This window comes from Bos grunniens, chromosome 11 (assembly GCF_055505025.1).
Source record: "Bos grunniens cultivar Pamir isolate PY7600 chromosome 11, Bosgru_T2T1.0, whole genome shotgun sequence".
Lineage (NCBI taxonomy): Eukaryota > Metazoa > Chordata > Mammalia > Artiodactyla > Bovidae > Bos > Bos grunniens.
In genome coordinates this window covers 84885083-84907107 of record NC_141175.1, presented here as the reverse complement: position 1 = coordinate 84907107, position 22025 = coordinate 84885083, and the positions used below count along the sequence as shown (strand labels likewise).

The following is a 22025-nucleotide window of genomic DNA, read 5'->3' as shown; positions in this document are numbered from 1 at the left end:
GTTTCAATAGTGGAATTTAGTCATACGCTGGTATCAGTTTAGTAGGCATATATTCACACACCATCATGCTAAATAAGAGCAAGTTGAAGGTCTTAAGATATATTTACACTAGCTTAAAAAATTTACTATGCTTTCACCTAAACTTTAAAGGGTAATTCTTGAAATATACAGGGTTTCTTTATATTTTGAATGCAGAGTTCCAAAGAATAGCAAGGAGAGATAAGAAAGCCTTGCTCAGTGATCAATGCAAAAAAATAGAGGAAAACAATAGAATGGGAAAGACTAGAGATCTCTTCAAGAAAATTAGAGATACTAAGGGAACATTTCATGCAAAGACGGGTGCAAAAAGGACAGAAATGGTATGGACCTAACAGAAGCTGAAGATATTAAGAAGAGGTGGCAAGAATACACAGAAGAACTGTACAAAAAAGATCTTCACGACCCAGATAATCACGATGGTGTGATCACTGACCTAGAGCCAGACATCCGAGAATGTGAAGTCAAGTGGGCCTTAGGAACCATCTCTACGAACAAAGCTAGTGGAGGTGATGGAATTCCAGTTGAGCTATTTCAAATCCTGAAAGATGACTCTGTTAAAGTGCTACACTTAATATGCCAGCAAACTTGGAAAATTCAGCAGTGGCCACAGGACTGGAAAAGGTCAGTTTTCATTCCAATCCCAAAGAAAGGCAATGCTAAAGAATGCTCAAACTACTGCACAATTGCACTCATCTCACATGCTAGTAAAGTAATGCTCAAAATTCTCCAAGTCAGGCTTCAGCAATAGGTGAACCGTGAACTTCCAGATGTTCAAGCTGGTTGTAGAAAAGGCAGAGGAACCAGAGATCAAATTGCCAACATCCACTGGATAATGGAAAAAGCAAGAGAGTTCCAGAAAAACATCTATTTCTGCTTTATTGACTATGCCAAAGTCTTTGACTGTGTGGATCACAACAAACTGTGGAAAATTCTGAAAGAGATGGGAATACCAGACCACCTGACCTGCCTCTTGAGAAACCTGTAATGCAGGTCAGGAAGCAACAGTTAGAACTGGACATGGAACAACAGACTGGTTCCAAATAGGAAAAGGAGTACGTCAAGGCTGTATATTGTCACCCTGCTTATTTAACTTATATGCAGAGTACATCATGAGAAACGCTGGGCTGGAGGAAGCACAAGCTGGAATCAAGATTGCTGAAGAAATATCAATAACCTCAGATATGCAGATGACACCACCCTTATGGCGAAAAGTGAAGAGGAACTAAAAAGTCTCTTGATGAAAGTGAAAGTGGAAAGTGAAAAAGTTGGCTTAAAGCTCAACATTCAGAAAACTAAGATCATGACATCTGGTCCCATCACTTGATAGGAAATAGGAAAACAGTGGAAACAGTGGCTGACTTTATTTTTCTGGGCTCCAAAATCACTGCAGATGGTGACTGTAGCCATGAAATTAAAAGATGCTTACTCCTTGGAAGGAAAGTTATGACCAACCTAGATAGCATGTTCAAAAGCAGAGACATTACTTTGCCAACAAAGGTTCGTCTAGTCAAGGCTATGGTTTTTCCAGTAGTCATGGATGTGAGAGTTGGACTGTTGAAGAAAGCTGAGCACTGAAGAATTGATGCTTTTGAACTGTGGTATTGGAGAAGACTCTTGAGAGTCCCTTGGACTGCAAGAAGATCCAACCAGTCCATCCTAAAGGAGATCAGTCCTGGGTTTTCATTGGAAGGAATGATGCTAAAGCTCAAACTCCAGTCCTTTGGCCACCTGATGTGAAGAGCTGACTTATTTGAAAAGACCCTGATGCTGGGAAAGATTGAGGTCAGGAGGAGAAGTGGACAACAGAGAATGAGATGGCTGGATGGCATCACAGACTCGATGGACATGAGTTTGGGTGAACTCCTGGAGTTGGTGATGGACAGGGAGGCCTGGCGTGCTGTGGTTTACGGGGTCGCAAAGAGTTGGACACAACTGAGTGACTGGACTGAACTGAACCTTTATATTTTAAATAAATTTCATAAATTAGTATCAGTCTGTAGGTTTAGAAACTGAAAGAAATGAATGATGTTCCCTAAGAAGTCAACCAATGGGAAAGACCTAATTCTGTACTGTGATTAATACAATGATGCCCAGAATATGCACATAAATATCATGTAAGGACCACTATAGAGTGCTCAGTGTTTAGCAATATTATGAAATTTACAGTTCAAGAGGTAGAATTCCAAAAGCACTTTGCCATTTAAAATCCAGAACTGCAGATTTTTAATGAATTTCTGCTAAAATCATGCTACAGAGGAAATCTTCGATCCTTCAGAAAAGTAAAAAGGAAATTCAAAATAAACATACCTTCACAGCTTTGAGATCGCTTAAAATTATTCTGTGTATTTATAAAATGAGACAATTGAAAGCATTAAGATGGTGGTATAGATGTATACTTATTGACACAGAGAGCTTGATAACTTATTGTTGAAAGACAAATGGTTATAGAAAAATATTTAAAATGTAATCTCTGTATATTACACACACACACACACACACACAGGAGACATCTGGAAAGACATCCATAAAGTAATGAGAATTATATCTCCAAATAGTAGAATTATAAGAGGATTTAAGTTTTTGTTTTATTTTTTTTTTGTTATCTTTATCTCCTATTTTTTTCTAAAATGAACACAGATTACTTATATAATTAAAATGTTAAAAATAGACTTTGTTTTGAATACTGTGATTGCAAAACAGGTTTCTTATTATTTTTCTTACAAAAATATCTTTTAGAATCTACAACAAAAATAAAACCAAGGTGCCTTTACCATCTTCAGAAGCTCAAAAAGTGTTCAATTTTTCTGCATCAAATATGAATCAATAAATACAAAGGGAAGCCTGTGAAAGGGAACAGATGCATGGGGTCATGACCTATCTCTTCTCTTCTTTGCTTCTAGTCCCTTCTCTCTCAAAGAGATATAGCTCCTTTTCACTCCTTTTGATTTCTTAAATCAGGATGCTCTGTCTAGGCTAAGCATAGAAATCATGGTTTAGAATTTACCTTCAGACCATCTGCCATCTACTTTGTATCTGAAACATGCAAGTCACCCCTGCCTTGTTGCAAAGTGTACAGAAGCATCACTTCAGGGGCACATTTACGGAGTTTGTTTCTACCCACTTTTATCTCCTATTAATAGGGCACTTTGAATCACTCCATTTGCTTATTCATAAGGTTGAAAGCTACAAGTGTAGATCATATTTACTTTACAAGGGATCAAATGCCCAAAGTCATCATAATGAACAATAATGACAGGTACCATTTTTACCATAGAAAGATTCTCCTTAAGTATCCTGCAAATTTCACAAGTATTTTTAAGAATGGACTCCTAATTCCAAAACCAGTGGACTACATTCATTAAAAAATACAAGACATGGGATACCAAGCTGACCCCATAAATACAACTGAAGCTCTTACCCTTAGGTTTGGGATTATGGCTTGTTAGATATAGTATTAGACTTTATCATTTGTGGCAAGTATAGGTTAGTTTTTTATCTTATAATTTTTCACAATTAATCTCATATTCTCAAGGTCTATTGTTCCAATTTTGAGGTACCATTAACATACAACAAACTGAACATATTTAAAGTGCATTTGATATTTTTGATGGTATTGGTTTTCTAATGTTAATTTGCATTTACTGTATATAGAAATACAATTAATTTCTGCATATTGATCTCATACTCTGCAAACTTTCAAAATTCCTTTACTAGTTTTAGGAGTTCTACTTTTGTAGATTCCATTGGATTTTCAATATAGACAAACACATTGTCTGTGAATACAGGCTTTTCCTTCTGCTTTTCCAATCTGGATGCCTTTTGTTTCCTTCCTTTACTTCGTTGGCTAGAATTTCCAGGATAACATTAAACAACATTAGTGAAATCAGATATCCTTGCCTTGTTCCAAATCTTAGGGAAAAAGCATTCAGTCTTTCACTGTTAAGCGGGATGTGAGTTTTAAGTTTCCCATCAATTTCCTTTATTAGGCTGAAGACCTTTCCTTTTATTTCTATTTTTTTGGAAAGTTTTTATTAGGAACGGATGTTGGATTTAGTCATTGCTTTTCCACACCTATTGAGATGATCATATGACTTTTCCTTTTTCAGTCTGTTAATATAATGCTCATCAGCTTAATAATATGATTCACATTTCATTATTTTTACTATTTTAAATTCCCAAACAAACCAATTTTGAATAAGCAGAAGGTTGGTCAAAGTTGCTGCCTTAATGCCACTGACTTGGACTGAGTGAGATAGATAAATAACTATTTTCTTTCCTAAGAACACTCCTGTGAATTTCAATGGTCTAAATCTGTTTCAACTGGCCTTCTGTCTACATTTGCAAGATGCAATTGTGTTGGTTCTGAACTAGTTTTAGGAAAGGGAAAAAGCACTGTGAATTTTAATGCTGATATGCAGCTTTAAATGTGGCCCTAAATCATGATCTCTAACTTAAGAACTGGTCTGAACAAATAAAGACAAATAAAAATGGATCCTGTGTCTTTAATGGCACTCTTTTATGCAAAATGAAACTTTTGGAACACTTATCTTTTCATGAAGTTGGAGTACCAGTCATATTAGAAACTATTTTCCAGTAATGGGGTCCCAGAGATATGAATTTATCTAAATTTCACCTTAATTCTATGTACCTTTTGGCACATGGTTATACTCCATTAACAAAAGTGAAGAAGCACTCAAAAGCTTCTTTCAATTGGGAATGTTTCTATCAAGAAATGAACCTGGACATGCAACCAAGACAAGTAATTGCAGTGATCTCAGGCCAATTTAAATTGTATATTATAAACCTTCTATGTAGAAAAATTTTATAGGTTTTGTACTTGAAAGCTTCATGGAAAAAATATCATATGAAAGTCTTTTGTTCCCTAAGCAGGATCTGAGTTTCCATTGTAAAGAAAACCTCTCTAGAACTCCTTGACATGGTATGCATGATGAAAATAGACATGTTGGTTTGTGCTGATCATGGTCAATAAAAACATATTTGGTCTATGAGCCAGGATCCATTCAGACTGGCACGATTCTGAACTAGACTGGATTTTCTTCTGTAGTTCAAAGGCATAAGGAAACTGAGAAGTAAGTAGACTTGCCACTTAAGCACTGGGGGAGAAAAAGCAATTTACTAAAAGAAACACCACTTGAATAAGTTTAGATACCTCCACAAAGCAATGCATTCACTTCATTGGAAAAAACCAAGAGACATTCAAAGAGCTTAAGGGATTAGAGGAATTTTTCCTATTAATTTGAATGTTGTGTATGAATTTGGAATTTGCTTAAATACTAATAAATAAGTCTTATATAAAAAGTCTGCTTCACTCATTATAGATACTAAAATTAGGAACATATTTTCTTTGTTTAAGCATGATAAAAATTTAGCCGAGATCATGAACTTTCACACCAAAATTATTCCATTCTCAAAGTTTATTTCTTTTTTAAAACAGCTATAAGCATGAATGCAAGAATATCAGCTTGTAGAAAAAATTTCTCTACCATGTCCTAAGACTAAATAGAACTTCTAAGTCGATCCATAGCAAAAAGTCTAAATTGGTACGTAAGTCATATGAGAATTACAAATAATAATATAATAGTAATATCCACAATATGCAATATAAAGTAAAAGTTCCAGCACACAGAAATGAAGTATCTATGAATCTCAGATTGTACTTTTATATAATTATAGAGGCCAACATTTTACCCAAGTGATCAATTCATAAAAAGTTGTATTTGATAAAATTACCAGTTGAACTGGTAATTTCATAAATATAATTGGCTATTGGTGATACAGTGACCAAGGCTGACAGACAGTCCATGGATGTCAGTGAAATATACTGCAATCAAAATTGTTAATAATACTGAGAGAGTGGCACTGACACATATTCCTTACCATGTGTAAAACAGTTAGTGGGAAGCTTCTATATAGCACAGGGAGCTCAGTTTGGTGCTCTGGGATGGCCTAGATGGGTGGGATTGGGGTGGGGGGAGGCTCACGAGGGAGGGGATATATATATACACACAAACACACACATATAGCTGATTCATGTTGTTGTACAGTAGAAACTAACACATCAGTGTAAAGCAACCATACTCCAATTTAATAAACAACTGATAATAATGTAATTACTACAAGGGCCAAACAAAATGATTCTGAAGTCAACATACAAGTACAGATTAATGGAAAGAGGAGATGCAGCTCATCAAGTCAACTTATTTCACTCAGTTTTTGTGGGGGCTGGGCGGGGGAGTATGTTTTCCTTTAGTTTGGTGCAGAAGCTTTAGAACGTGAATACTCCCATATACTATTCCTAAACCACTGTGAACATCAGTGAGTTTAGTCAATCTGAACATAAATGCAGAGTTAAGGAAAAAGTGGATATTCCATAAACACTCTTATGTACAAATTTAAAATAAATTAATTTTGTTTTTTAAAATAAATTTAGAAAACAAAAAACTAGACAACCTTGTCAGAAATATTAGAGAGGAAAAACCTGGTGAATAAGATCAGTATGGTCTCCTAAGGACTGGATTATTGATTTCGCAGAATCTGCTCCCAGCATCTTTAAATATATTTATGAATGAAATGCACTGGGTTGAGCAGGTGCCTTTGTAATTCCAATACCAGTTACCCTTGAGGGCCTCAGGGATTTCCATTTAACAGCTGAGGTTTCAAAACTTTCCAAATTTGAGATTACTGACTTCTGATTCCACCTTGTCCCCTCACCAGTCATGATTTGAATAAGGTTTTGGGATATTTAATAATAATAGGGTTTTCTGGTTTTTATATCCCAATTTCATGAAAAATCTGATAACTCTGTTTAAGATAGTTTACTGAAAAAGAAGGATATAAATGTGCAGAAAGGTAACATAACTGGAGTGTGAAAAAATGATGCTGTAATCCCAGTGACAACAACAACAAATTCTCAGGATACCATTTGTTGGCATATGAGATTCTCTGCTAAGTGGTTCCATCTGTTGTACACACAAGGCCTGTGTGTCAAGTCACATTCTAATGGATCGTTTGCACCTTAAAATAAAACCTTCAGTGATGTGCACCAATGCAAAGATTGTGGCAATAGGAAAGGGAACATGTGCCAGAGCTAGAAATAGACACACAAATGAAGCAGTCCCTATGCTTCAAGGTCTCTCATTTGACTGGTCAGCGAGACACATTATCGGTGCAAATTTATGAAGTGGGAACTCTCAAGGGAGAGTCAGGAGAAGGTTTCACAGAGAGTAGCACTGAAGTGGTCCCTGGAAAAATGAAAAGGGGCTTGCCAGGCAGATCATCAGAAGTCATTGATATTTGACTTTAAGATACATTTTGTAAAACAAGGGACACATACAGACTGAAAGTGAATGGCCAGAAAAAGATATTTCACGCAAATGGAGACCAAAAGAAAGCAGGAGTAGCAATACTCATATCAGATAAAATAGACTTTAAAATAAAGGCCATGAAAAGAGACAAAGAAGGACACTACATAAGGATCAAAGGATCAATCCAAGAAGAAGATATAACAGTTATAAATATATATGCACCCAACATAGCAGCACTGCAATATGTAAGGCAAATGCTAACATGTATGAAAGGGGAAATTAACAGTAACACAATAATAGTGGGAGACTTTAATACCCCACGCACACCTATGGATATATCAACTAAGAAAATTAGCAAGGAAACACACTTTAAATGATACAATGGACCAGTTAGACCTAATTGAAATCTACAGGGCATTTCACCCCAAAACAATGAATTTCACCTTCTTCTCAAGTGCACACGGAATCTTCTCCAGGATAGATCACATCCTGGGCCATAAATCTAGCCTTGGTAAATTCAAAAAAAATTGAAATCATTCCAAGCATTTTTTCTGATCACAATGCAGTAAGATTAGATGTCAACTACAGGAAAAAACTATTAAAAATACAAACATATGGAGGCTAAACAACATACTTCTGAATACCAACAAATCACAGAAGAAATCAAAAAAGAAATCTAAATATGCATAGAAACAAATGAAAATGAAAACACAACAACCCAAAACCTATGGGATTCAGCAAAAGCAGTGCTAAGGGGAAGGTTCATAGCAATACAAGCTTACCTCAAGAAACAAGATAAAAATCAAATAAACAACCTAACTCTACACCTAAAGCAACTAGAAAAAGAAGAAATGAAGAACCCCAGGGTTAGTAGAAGAAAAGAAATCATAAAAATTAGGACAGAAATAAATGAAAAAGAAACCAAGGAGACCACAGCAAAAATCAACAAAGCTAAAAGCTGGTTCTTTGAGAAAATAAATAAAATAGACAAACCATTAGCCAGATTCATCAAGAAACAGAAGAATCAAATCAACAAAATTATAAATGAAAATGGAGAAATCACAACAGACAACGCAGAAATACAAAGGACCATAAGAGACTACTATCAGCAACTATATGCCAATAAAGTGGACAACTTGGAAGAAATGGACAAATTCTTAGAAAAGTATAACTTTCTAAAACTGAACCAGGAAGAAATAGAAAATCTTAACAGACCCATCACAAGCATGGAAATTGAAACTGTAATCAGAAATCTTCCAGCAAATAAAAGCCCAGGACCAGGTGGCTTCACAGCTGAATTCTACCAAAACTTTAGAGAAGAGATAACACCTATCCTACTCAAACTCTTCCAGAAAATTGCAGAGGAGGGTAAACTTCCAAACTTATTGTATCAGGCCACCATCACCCTAATATCAAAACCAGACAAATTTGCCACAAAAAAAAGAAAACTACAGGCCAATATCACTGATGAACATAGATGCAAAAATCCTTAACAAAATTCAAGCAATCAGAATCCAACAACATACTAAAAAGATCATACATCATGACCAAGTGGGCTTTAACCCAGGGATGCAAGGATAAGAATCCTGTGAATAATATCCACAAATCAATCAATGCGATATACCACATTAACAAATTGAAAGATAAAAGCCACATGATTATCTCAATAGATGCAGAGAAAGCCTTTGACAAAATTCAACATCCATTTATGATAAAAACCCTCCAGAAAGCAGGAATAGAAGGAACATACCTCAACATAATAAAAGCCATATGTGATAAACCCATAGCAAACATTATCCTCAATGGTGAAATATTGAAAGCATTTCCCCTAAAGTCAGGAACAAGACAAGGGTGCCCACTCTCACCACTACTATTCAACATAGTTTTGGAAGTTTTAGCCACACCAATCAGAGAAGAAAAAGAAATAAAAGGAATCCAGATTGGAAAAGAAGTAAAACTCTGTTTGCAGACAACATGATCCTCTACATAGAAAACCCTTAAGACTCACTAGAGTTAATCAGTGAATATAGTAAAGTTGCAGGATATAAAATCAACACACAGAAATCCCTTGCATTCCTATACACTAACAATGAGAAAACAGAAAGAGAAATTAAGGAAACAATTCCATTCACCATTGCAACTAAAAGAATAAAATACTTAGGAATAAATCTACCTAAAGAAACAAAAGACCTATATATAGAAAACTATAAAACACTGGTGAAAGAAATAAAAAATGACACAAATAGTTGGAAAAATATCATTTTCATGGATTGGAAGAATCAATATAGTGAAAAGGAGTATGTTACCCAAAGCAATCTATAGATTCAATGCAATCCCTATCAAGCTATCAAAGGTATTTTTCAGAGAACTAGAACAAATAATTTCATGATCTGTATGGAAATACAAAAAACCTCAAATAGCCAAATCAATTTTGAGAAAGAAGAATGGAACTGGAGGAATCAACCTGCCTGACCTCAGACTGTACTACAAATCTACAGTCATCAAGACATTATGGTACTGGCACAAAGATAGAAATATAGATCAATGGAACAAAATAGAAAGCCCAGAGATAAATCCACGCACCTATGGACACCTTATCTTTGACAAAGGAGGCAAGAATATACAATAGAGAAAACACAGTCTCTTTAACAAGTGGTGCTGGGAAAACTGGTCAACCACTTGGAAGAGAATGAAACTAGAATACTTTCTAATACCATACACCAAAATAAACTCAAAATGGATTAACGATCTCAATGTAAGACCAGAAACTATAAAACTCCTAGAGGAAAATAGAGGCAAACCACTCTCTGACATAAATCACAGCAGGATCCTTTATGACCCACCTCCCAGAATATTGGAAATAAAAGCAAAAATAAACAAATGGGACCTAATTAAAATTAAAAGCTTCTGCACTGCAAAGGAAACTATAAGCAATGTGAAAAGACAGCCTTCAGAATGGGAGAAAATAATAGCAAATGAAGCAACTGACAAACAACTAATCTCAAAAATATACAAGCAACTCCTACAGCTCAATTCCAGAAAAATAAATGACCCAATCAAAACATGGGCCAAAGAACTAAATAGACATTTCTCCAAAGAAGACATACAGATGGCTAACAAACACATGAAAAGATGCTCAACATCACTCATTATCAGAGAAATGCAAATCAAAACCATGATGAGTTACCATTTCACGCCAGTCAGAATGGCTGTGATCCAAAAGTCTACAAGCAATAAATGCTGGAGAGGGTGTGGAGAAAAGGGAACCCTCTTACGCTGTTGGTGGGAATGCAAACTAGTACAGCCACTATGGAGAACAGTGTGGAGATTCCTTAAAAAACTGGAAATAGAACTGCCATACGACCCAGTAATCCCACTGCTGGGCATACACACTGAGGAAACCAGAACTGAAAGAGATGCGTGTACCCCAATGTTCATTGCAGCACTGTTTATAATAGCCAGGACATGGAAGCAACCTAGATGTCCATCAGCAGACGAATGGATAAGAAAGCTGTGGTACATATACACAATGGAGTATTACTCAGCCATTAAAAAGAATACATTTGAATCAGTTCTAATGAGGAGGATGAAACTGGAGCTGATTATACAGAGTGAAGTAAGCCAGAAAGAAAAACACCAATACAGTATACTAACGCATATATATGGAATTTAGAAAGATGGTAATGATAACCCTGTATGAGAGACAGCAAAAGAGACACAGATGTATAGAACAGTCTTTTGGACTCTGTGGGAGAGGGAGAGGGTGGGATGATTTGAGAGAATGGCATTGAAACATGTAAAATATCATATGTGAAACGAATTGCCAGTCCAGGTTTGATGCATGATACAGGATGCTCGGGCCTGGTGCACTGGGATGACCTAGAGGGATGGGATGGGGAGGGAGGTGGGAGGGGGCCTCAGGATGGGGAGCATGTGTATACCTGTGGCGGATTCATGTTGATATATGGCAAAACCAATACAATATTGTAAAGTAATTATCCTCCAATTAAAGTTAATAAATTTATATTAAAAAATTAAAAAGCATATTTCAAGTGAAAAAAAAATAAACATCAATGGCTACATTAAAAAAAAAAGAAAAAGAAGCAAGGCTTCAGAATGACCAGGTGGTCCTATGAGACACAGACTACAGGGCTCCAGTTCCTGATTCAATAGGTCTGGAATGGGGTTGGGAATTTCTAACCCTTTCTAACAAGTTCACCTGATTGGAAGATAATTCATAAGAGGAAAACGACTACAAAATGAACACAGGAATACATAAGACCAATGCCAATTCCTTCCTGTAGACTTTGCCTTCTAGAATTCATATGCAACCCTCCTCACTCTGCTTCTTTTCACGTCTGCTCTGAACATATTTTCAAATAGATATGTTGTTTCACATGCAGGGGCCCCTACACAACTACATCCAAAGCACTTCCCAGCCCTACTTTGTGTTTTCATATATTACCTACTACTAGTCCAGCATCTCAGAGTGGCCAACATCTAATTTCAGTCTCATTAGGATCAGAAAAAACAACCAGGTTTCAGGGCACTTGCTATCCCTAAAACTCTCTATAGCTCTATTACCCTGCCTTATGTTGTTACTTTCTAAGTTATTTATTTACACTTCCTTCCACTCAAATATAATCTCCGTGAGGACAGAGAACTTGTTTACTTTGTTCACTGGCTTGCAGTGTATGTCCAAAATTTTTCTTAAACTAATAACACTTATTTTAGTAGTATCAATAACACTGAATGTGAATTCTTCCAGAATTAAGTTTGTAAGTTATTTAGAAATTCAGCTTCTCTGAAGACATCTTTGGCAGAGACAAGGTTAATGCTCCCTTATTCAAGCAGAGATACCATTTTCTAACTTCTCTTGTTCAATTTCTTTCTGATATTTACTCCAGGCTGGAGACAGACAATATCCATCACTTCTCAGATTGAGAGAAGGCAGTGGTAATAAACTAAGCTACCTACATCATGTAATCGTACTGACTTTATGACTCATATTTTTCTGAGTTAGGGAAAATAGCTGTTTGGGTTTAGACTATAGTAGAATTCTGACTCATGTCAACAAATCACTGGCAAACTAGACACTGATAAAAGACTGAAGGCAAATTTTATTAGTGAAAACCTTCAATAACTCTACACAGCTATTGGTTAATTATGAGTTGACTCAATGTCCTTTAAAACAAAAACACACACAGCTATACGCCAACAATTAAAAATAATAATTTGAAAGATACGCTTACCAAAAATATTATTCTGCATTGGGATTTTTTAAACGACAGAGACTACTGAAAAAATCAATCATGCTCCATTTGTAATTTGAATCCAGAATTCCTCAAACCCTGTTAAGTCTATTACCTTAAGTGGCTTTCTCAAACAGAACTGTTTTTAATCTGAAAATCATGGTGGCAAGTAAAGTAGACATTAAATTGTAATATTTCCTCAATATTTCATAGGTGTGTTTTATTTTCATTACACTGGAAAACTGATGGTGGTATTTGCTTCACTCCTCACCACGGTATCTTAAGTTTTTTAATGTCACTGCTCTGAATATTCACAGCATACTGACAGCATGGATTTCCTTGTGGGGACAGGGCTGAAAAAACCATGATAATAACAGGGAACAGAAGAGAGTTTGATTGGAAAGGAGAGGGTAAATATGTATCCATGGAAACAAGTGCTATCACATGGAAAACCTAATTTTTTTCCTCTTTCTTTACACCTTAAGCAGGCCAAGTAAACTTGTTGGAACTGAGCTAAGTTGGGAAAGAAGAAAAATTCAAAATCATCAACAAGTGATTTTCAACTTTTGGTATGCATCAGAATTTTCTACAGAAATGATTCAAAATATCTGAGCTTCATCTTTCCAAACAACCTAATCAAAGACTCCCATGGAAATGTCTGGGCACCTGTATTTTTCGAAACCCATTCAGGTGATTCTGTGACTCCGCACAATTTAAGAGTTGTTGGTTTAGACTACACGCTAACTATGCACCAAGGACTTTACTAAACCATTCCCATGTACTATCTAAGTTAATTTCGTCATCTTCACCACAATTGTACAAGGTACGTATTATTATTATCCCCACTTTGCAGAGAAGGAAACCAAGATTCAGCAACTTTGCCAAGATCACATAACCCATAAGTAAAAAAGCAAGAATTAGCTGGCTCTGAATCTCACAAGCTGCCTCCAATCATATTGGGTATAATGCCTCATATAAATGTAGACTATTTCTGTCTAAGTAAAACCAAAAGCTATTTATGAGTCTGTCCAGAAATAACACTAATATTTTTATCTACTGAGGGTAACCAATGAGGAAAATATATATATTGATACATATTAAAATTCAGAAATGCGCCTAACTGTCGTAACAAGTGCCTTCTGTGTTCAGCACTTGGGAAGGTTATTTATTGGAAGTTGTTCTTTTTTTCTCTTCAACTTTTTCTTTTAACTAACTTTTATTGGAGTACAGTTACTTTACAATGTTGTGCTAGTTTCTGCAGTCCAGCAAAGTGAGTCAGCTATATATACATGTATTTCCCCTCTTTTTTTGGATTTTTTTCCCATTACGTCACCACAGAGGATTGAGTAGACTTCCCTGTGCTATACAGTAGGTTCTCGTGTGCTCAGTCACTTCAGTTGTATCCAACTCTTTGCAACCCTACGGACTGGAGTCCGCCAGGCTCCTCTGTCCATGGGATTCTCCAGGCAAGAACACCGGAATGGGTTGCGATGCCCTCCTCCAGGGAATCTTCCCAACCCAGGGATTGAACCCGTGTCCCCTGCATCTCCTGCAATGCAGGTGGATTCTTTACTGCTGAACCGCCAGGGAAGCCCCCACATTCTCTTTAGTTACCTATTTTATATTTACATAGCTCCTGTATATATATATTATATATATGCCAATCCCAAACTCCCAATTCATACCACCTTCCCCCCTCCTCTTGGTATCCATACATTGGTTCTCTATATCTGTGTCTCTTATTTCTGCTTTGCAAATAAGTTCATCTGTATCATTTTTCTAGATTCCACATAAGTGATATTATATGATATTTGTTTTTCTCTTTATGACTTATTTTACTTTGCAAGACAGTCTCTAGGTCTCCTCGACCTTTTATTGAGATGTTTGAATGAAACATTGGTGCTCAGGGTAAACGAATTTACTTATGGTTAATTCTTGAATTTATAGTTCCTTGAATTTAAACAATGAATTGATAGATTTGTGACTGCTATAAAATACCTACTGGAAAGCTTTCAGCTTCTAGGACACTGGATTTGGAAGGTAAGATAGGAATGCTTAGCTGAAAAGGTAATATAGGTAGACATAATAAGAAGGCCTTTAATTCCTGGCATGCTCCTGTTTATAGGAGGGTATGAGGATGGCATTATTTCACAACAGAGAGAAATCAAAGTGACAAATTATTTTACAAGATGCCTGCAATTACAACGAGAATTTCCTGTTTCCTAAGTGGAACAATTAGCAGGTGTTCATGAAGCCTCCGGCAGGTCATACCATTTGGAATAAGACACAAATTGCTCAACATTAACTCTATTTAATTTTGCTGTGCTTCACTCTGCTCAGAGGCAGTGGGATTCAGGGACTCACTATCCTCATTTTATGTCATTAGGCTTTTATTCTTTTCTTCAGTTCTCTGCGGCTTGGAGCTTTCCAGTTGCTATTCAATTAATTCTTGGAACTTCCTTTGTTTTCTGGCTGAACCAGTTTTGGCCTTATCGATCACTCTCTAAGCCATATGTTCTTTATTGGAGAGGTTTAATACATGTTTCCTAAGTAAACAATTGAATGAATGAAAGAAGGCATGCCTCACTAGGCAGCTCATGCATGAGCAGTTCTGCCTGGCATAAAGCTCCCCATGTTAGGCAGAAATCTTCATTCAATCCTCCTCCAGTAGCCATCATTCTGCTTTGCTGGATATATAAACAACTCTTCCCAAGGGCTAGGCCTTTAATGTCTGAAGGAAATGATTATGAACACCTAAATCCTAATTATTATACATGCTTATCAATTGATTCTTTTAGAACATGACTTTTAGATATTTCACTATTTTGATCATCCTTCTTGGGAGAGTTTGTCTGTCCCTATTAACAAGTGGCACTAAGAACTGACCACAGTACTCCTGATACAAGCTCAACATTGCAGTTTCCTCTGAATCTTTAACTTTCTTCTCCTTCACACTCCTGTTCCATCCAAAAACAGTATGCTTTATCAGCACGGATTTCAAGAGTTTATGTGGTATTTCAGGAAAGCAATGGTTTGCAATTAATTAAAATGACTTATTACTTCTCTATAGGCCATACTTAAAAAACATTAAAATCAGATACTATTATTTGAAAATCCAGAATGTGCCATGTACTATGAGGTGCATTTAACATCATGAAGGCAAACAGTGCAACAAACAAATGCAGCCTTAAGATCTAGGAACAACTCTTATCCATGTTCAATACATTGAAGTTTGTGACTTTTGCTCAAATAGGAAGTATTTAATCAATGTTTTCCTGAATATGTAGATGACTTCTCCATCTGTTAAATGGGGATTATGGTACCTCCCTTGTAAAACTGTTGCAAAAAGGCAAAATGTAGGTAAACTATCAAGAAGAGACCCATGCATAGAGTTGGGACTTAATAAACATAGTATTTGCTATCACGGTTATCATCATCTTCACGTTCTCTAAAGGCACAGGCTGTACATTTGCAGGTGTTGTCTTATTTTTAACTTAAATGTCCCATTACGTATTTGTAGATATATACTTGTATATAATCAATTTTCTCCAGAAACAAATTTTGAAAAATTATTCCATCATTCAATTCAAACTCAATAAGCATGCAATGTGTTCATCAAAATACTGATTCAAGCATTGGCCAGACAAAGAGGGGTCAGCTTTATCCTGCAACATTGCATGATTCCCCAAATCATTACATCTCACAGCACTTCTGTAGGTAGTTGGCTGCTCTGCTTTACCTGCCATTACCTGATAGCTTTCTTCATACATTGTCTACTTCTTTGTCACTTCATGTATCTTTCAAGCTATGGATAATCCTCAACAAACTCACATCACATTACAATCAGATGTTAAAAATGAAAAAGACTGGATCTGTCCAAGCTCAAAAATGTATTAAATAATAAGAATCACTATCAGCTAAGCAATGTTAGATCTCTTTAAACTCTTAACATTTCCTCCTGAATCATTTTGATGTGTGTCTCATGAAGAGTGAAGAATGGCTTGATGGATCGTGTAACATAGGAGATCATATTTAAAAGGGATATTTTCCTCCATTTTCAGTATTTTTTAAACTTGATCTTTTAAGAGTCTCCTTAAAAGAGCATTTGATGAAATGAAAATGCATTAAAATCAAATGTGGTTGACCTCTTCTCTTCCTCTGCCCTCAGAACATTTTGTCAGTCACTGCTCAAAAGAAAATTAGCCAATTTAGCTATCAGTCAACAACAGCTTTTAGCCCTTCATCCAGATGGCCCATCCCCCTGGACTTCCCATTCTTATCATGCAGGTGGAGAGATTGAAGAGTGAGAAAGCGGCATGCAAACCAAAGGTGAAGCCTGTAAAATCCCTGATTTGACTATTGGATACCCTGAGTTATGTTTGTTTCCATCTGTTTTTCAAGATCATACACCTACTTATGATCCCACTGTCTCAATTTCCTCATCTACAAATTAAAGGGAATATGAACCTTGTTTTTCCCTCAAAGTCCCAGTATATACCTATTTCTGTCATAGAAATCCAACAGCTGGATTCTTGTCTTTCAAATAATTACTTTAATATTGCATAGAAACCATCTGCTAAAGAATGCAACAGATTCTTCTGCTCTTCTGGTATATGGTTTGCACGAGTCAATTATTTAAGACATTCATGACCACTATGACCATTTACATCAGTTCTAACTGGAATTCTGTTCATCAGAAAAGAGAGCCTAAAGTTTGACAGAGACTGTGGTTTGAAAATACACTAGAAGGCTCTCATTAAGGAGTGGAGTCTATGGATTACCTTCTAAGTTATGAATCACATAAGACACTGGTACATAAAGCATTTCCTACTCATTTCATCAATTCACAGGCATTGATTAAACTTCTACTGTCTGTAACTGAGTTATCATGTCACTCATTTGTCACTTTAGAATCTGCTGCTGAATCACTATGAAAATGAAAAGGCTCATGCATGATGTTTGCTGCTAGAGTTGATACAACATTTATTCATAAGATTCATATATTCTTAACCAGTAAATCAATTTCTTTGACTCTTCTTTCTCCTGTTACACTTCACTGAATGAGCTCAGAAAAGGCTGAATTAGTAATGATTTCAGAAGGCTGCCCTGTGCCTTTGCAGAATATGAGAGCAGGGTTTTCAAGGTATTTCATTGTTTATCAGCTAAGCTTCTGAATGAGAGAACTATTTTATTTTTTTTTATAACTTTTTAGGAACTATCCCATAGTAGGTATAAGCAATCCACAAATGTTTGTTGAAGGAAAAGGAAGACATAATTTTCACACAATTATGACTTAACAAGTTGCCATTAAACCAACTTTGAGCAATACGGAATTAATTTAATATCAAATGTACAAAAATGATGGTTGTATAAATGCCACTTAGTGTATTCCATTTATCATGTGAGCGACTGAACAACAACAAAGTAACGTATACACGGCAGTGAAAGTGAAAGAGTTAGTGGCTCAGTCGTGTCCGACTCTTTGTGATCCCATGGACTGTAGTCCACCAGGCTCCTCTGTCCATGGGACTTCCCAGGCAAAAATACGGGAGTGGGTTGCCATTTCCTTCTCCAGGGTATCTTCCTGACCCAGAGATCAAACCCAGGTCTCCCCCATTGCAGGCAGATTCTTTACCATCTGAGTCACCAATACATATATGTGGCTTCCCAGGAGACCCTGGTTCAATTCCTAGGTCGGGAAGATCTGCAGAAGGGATAGGCTACCCACTCCAGTATTCTTGGGCTTCCCTTGTGGCTCAGCTTATTAATATACATAGTATAAATATAAATATTTAGTCCCTAGAACAACCTTTTACACACTTAGAGTAGTTTCTATAATCCATATTTAAAGATTAAAAATTAAGACATTTAGTATCGTTCAAGAAGGCAGAGTCACATTCCATTCCATCACTACTGAGATTTTAGTTCGAGAGCTTTTATAATTTAAAATTCATTTGATCAAATAACAGCTAAAATGAACTAACTATAGATAGAATCAAAGGTTACTGACTTGAGAAGAATATTTACAGAAATAATCTAAATTCTTTGTAAAGCAACATCACTATAATGCCTTCTTTGCTAAGAGTTTCTAGTGTTTTTATCAAAGACAAATTACAAAGTTGACGATCATTTTTCCTGAAAACCTATAAAGACTGACACCCATAGCATAGTATCTACTTGATAATTAATCATCCTGATTTTTATCAATATTTCATTTATCACAATTTTAAATACAAATTAGGAGGAACTTAATAGACTCATATAAGAAATTGCTGCCCTCAAAAGGTCTTACAAATAGAATAATCATTTATTTCTTACATAAGTCTCAAATTCTTTCCTTACCTGTTTCTTTTTAAGGATTAATTTCCTTGACTAAAAATAATTCTGAGTGATTAATCTATCTGACGTAAAACAAACCTGGGTTTCTGGCTTACTTGCCTGTCAAAATCCTCTTTTTAAAATCCTCAATTTAAAATCCTATTAACACTTATTCCACCATATTTGTAAAGCAAACTTTAAGTACCAAGAAGCAGCACAATGTAAAATTAATAGAGTGGCATTATAAGGGACCATATGATCAAAACATCTGCAACTTGATAATCATTTGTCTTTCTGCCCAGATTTTGGAGAGGAAAATACAACAAAGATAAAACTGTCTTGCCCAAGCAACTTGCAGGAGTGCTTAACTAAACTTTAAGTGCATTGCAGGGATTCAGAAATATCCTGAAATGTTTAAGTGATCTGAAATGATATTAGAAAGTTAGGCCTCTTAACTTTTTCTGGTGCTTGTTTTGGATTCATGTTGATATATGGCAAAACCAATACAATATTATAAAGTTAAAAATAAAATAAAAATAAATAAAGTTAAAGTTAGTTACCACATTAAAAAGAAAAGAAAGAAAAGGAAAATTATGAGAGGTGAGTCTAGTTTAATTTTTTGAAAGATTTATTAGAAAAAAAGTCTGTAAAATATTGTGCTCATTTCCATTCATACTTAATTTATAAACAGAGTTACCATACAATTCATACTCCAAACTGCAACACTTGGTGATTGGAAGAGGGCATTATTAATAATTATAGTATATGTAAACTAAAATTGTCTTATGAAAACTGGGACATATAGTTACCCTATTTATAACTAAGCATATAAAGAAGAGACAGATAAATAGAAATTTACAGGATTGAAATATGATGTTTTAAAAAATTAGCATTCTATATCTGTGACCATTTGATTTGTAAATTAGTTCATCTGTACCACTTTTTTTTTTTTAGATGCCACATAAAAGCTACCGGTATCATACGATATTTCTCTTTCTGTATCTGACTTACTTCACTCAAAATGACAACCTCTAGGTGCATCCATCTGCTGCAATGGTTACCAGGGTGAAAGGGGAGGAATAAACTGGGATTGATGCACACACACTTCTATATATAAAATAGCTAACTCATTTGGACCTACTGTATAGCACAGGAAACTCTACACAATACTCAGTAATACCCTATATGGAAAAATAATCTAAAGAGTGAATATATGATTTACTTTGCTACACACTTGAAACTAACACAACATTATAAATCAACTATACTCTAAGAAATTAAAAAAATAAAAATAAAAGAATTAGTAAAGAGCATTTAGTTTTTAAACGGATTCTGGATTAAAAGGGGAAAGGTGGTCTGAATCAACACTTTAAGTGAAAGAAGAAAGGGCTTACATTTTTCAAGAGGAAGAAGAGTTCAGAAAACTCCAAGAATGGGAGTTACATCTAGTTTTGAATAGACAATGATACAATGGGATCAAAAGTTAAGATGAGGCTGTTTCAGAGACTCTTCCTAAATCTATATACCAGGATTATTTAAATATCCTGTTTAAAATATACACTTAAAAAGGATCAATTGGTCAATACTTTTTTTCCTTCTAACTCTGGAGAAGTGTTTTCTTTGTTGTCACTGTAAGGAGAAATGTCATCAATCCCTGTTCTAAATATGATTCAAAGTTCTGTAACTCATTCATTTATTAAGAATATAAGGCTTTCGTTTCCACAAAATACCCATTCTGTTCCCCTCCCTTCCCTCCCTCCCTCCTTATTTTCCTTTCCTTCCCTGACCCATGCCCCTTGCCCCTCTCTTTCAAGTAGAAACATAAACATCTCAAGTCTAAACTTTATCAAAAACACATTATCTTGGATAACTCAAAAGGCAGTATCTTGCCAAGTTTGCGGTTTCACTGGCAATGTCACAGTACCATGCCTTGTTACAGAAGCACAAACACAGCATCTTCTGATGCTACAGTTGTTCTCAGGTGGCAGTGCCGATGCCACCTCACCTCCTGCTGGGCGAGGACAGGATGTCTACACAGATGACCTAGGAAAGATGTGGGCCACAGTCTGTGCCACGATTTTTAGTCCCTGTTTGTTTCCTTCCTAGGTTTCTGGGAAGATCCTGACAGTGAGATAAGCACATGCTCCTGCTCTCCTGCAACACCCCTTATTTATTCCCAGGAAATCCCCACATCACTTCCTTAATAAATAATGACTCAATTTATTTATTTGAAGGACTGCTTTCTCCCTCCAGACCCCGCAGAGAATAACCATAATTAATTCTTTTATAGAGAAAACAGTTTACATTTTCTGTTTTAAGACCAAAAAAAAAAAGCAGACAGTTTGATTTGTGAGGCTTTAGGTGGATGCTCAGAGATTTCAGGAGAATGCAGCTCTGCCCCCTCTGCTAAAGGCAATGAAAACACTTGACCTTTTGAGGCAGGTCAGAGAAAATGCTTCTCAAGAGGACTGTCAGGCACCTAGAGCCAGGGAGAAGTCCCAGTCTAGCCCAGGGATGTTGCTTTTCCTTTTCAAACCAGTCATGCAGATCAATAATTGGGCTAACGATAGGCCTGAAAAGGCATTTTTCCTAGAAAGCCATTAATCAATTTATGAGCAACCCAAGCACATAAGGTTGCATCTAATAAATATTTCATTATTATATGTTATAACATAATATATATTATACTCTAAGAATGCTGTTTTAAAAATTTCTTGGCTCAGCACAGGGAACTATACTCAATATTTTGTAATAACCTAAGAATCTGGATCATTGAAAAAGCAAGAGAGTTCCAGAAAAACATCTATTTCAGCTTTATTGACTATGCCAAAGCCTTTGACTGTGTGGATCACAATAAACTGTGGAAAATTCTGAAAGAGATGGCAATACCAGACCATCTGACCTGTCTCTTGAGAAACCTATATGCAAGTCAGGAGGCAACAGTTAGAACTGGACATGGAACAACAGATTGGTTCCAAATAGGAAAAGGAGTACGTCAAGGCTGTATATTGTCACCCTGCTTATTTAACTTATATGCAGAGTACATCATGAGAACTGCAGGGCTGGAAGAAGGACAAGCTGGAATCAAGAT

The 22025-nt window shown here is 35.9% G+C and overlaps 1 protein-coding gene across 21 annotated transcripts in view; it reads right to left on the bottom strand.

Annotated features, from left to right (window-relative positions):
• Nucleotides 1-22025, bottom strand: part of SLC8A1 (solute carrier family 8 member A1) — a 447983-nt gene that overhangs the window by 226833 nt on the left and 199125 nt on the right. Inside the window, exon 4 of one of the 21 annotated variants that reach the window (XM_086327315.1) lies at nt 1-22025. This exon is cut by the window's left edge and continues 17936 nt beyond it; it is cut by the window's right edge and continues 26991 nt beyond it. The exons of the other annotated variants lie outside the window; for them this stretch is intronic. The gene's annotated coding sequence lies outside the window, so the exon portion shown is untranslated. 21 annotated transcript variants of the gene reach the window in all.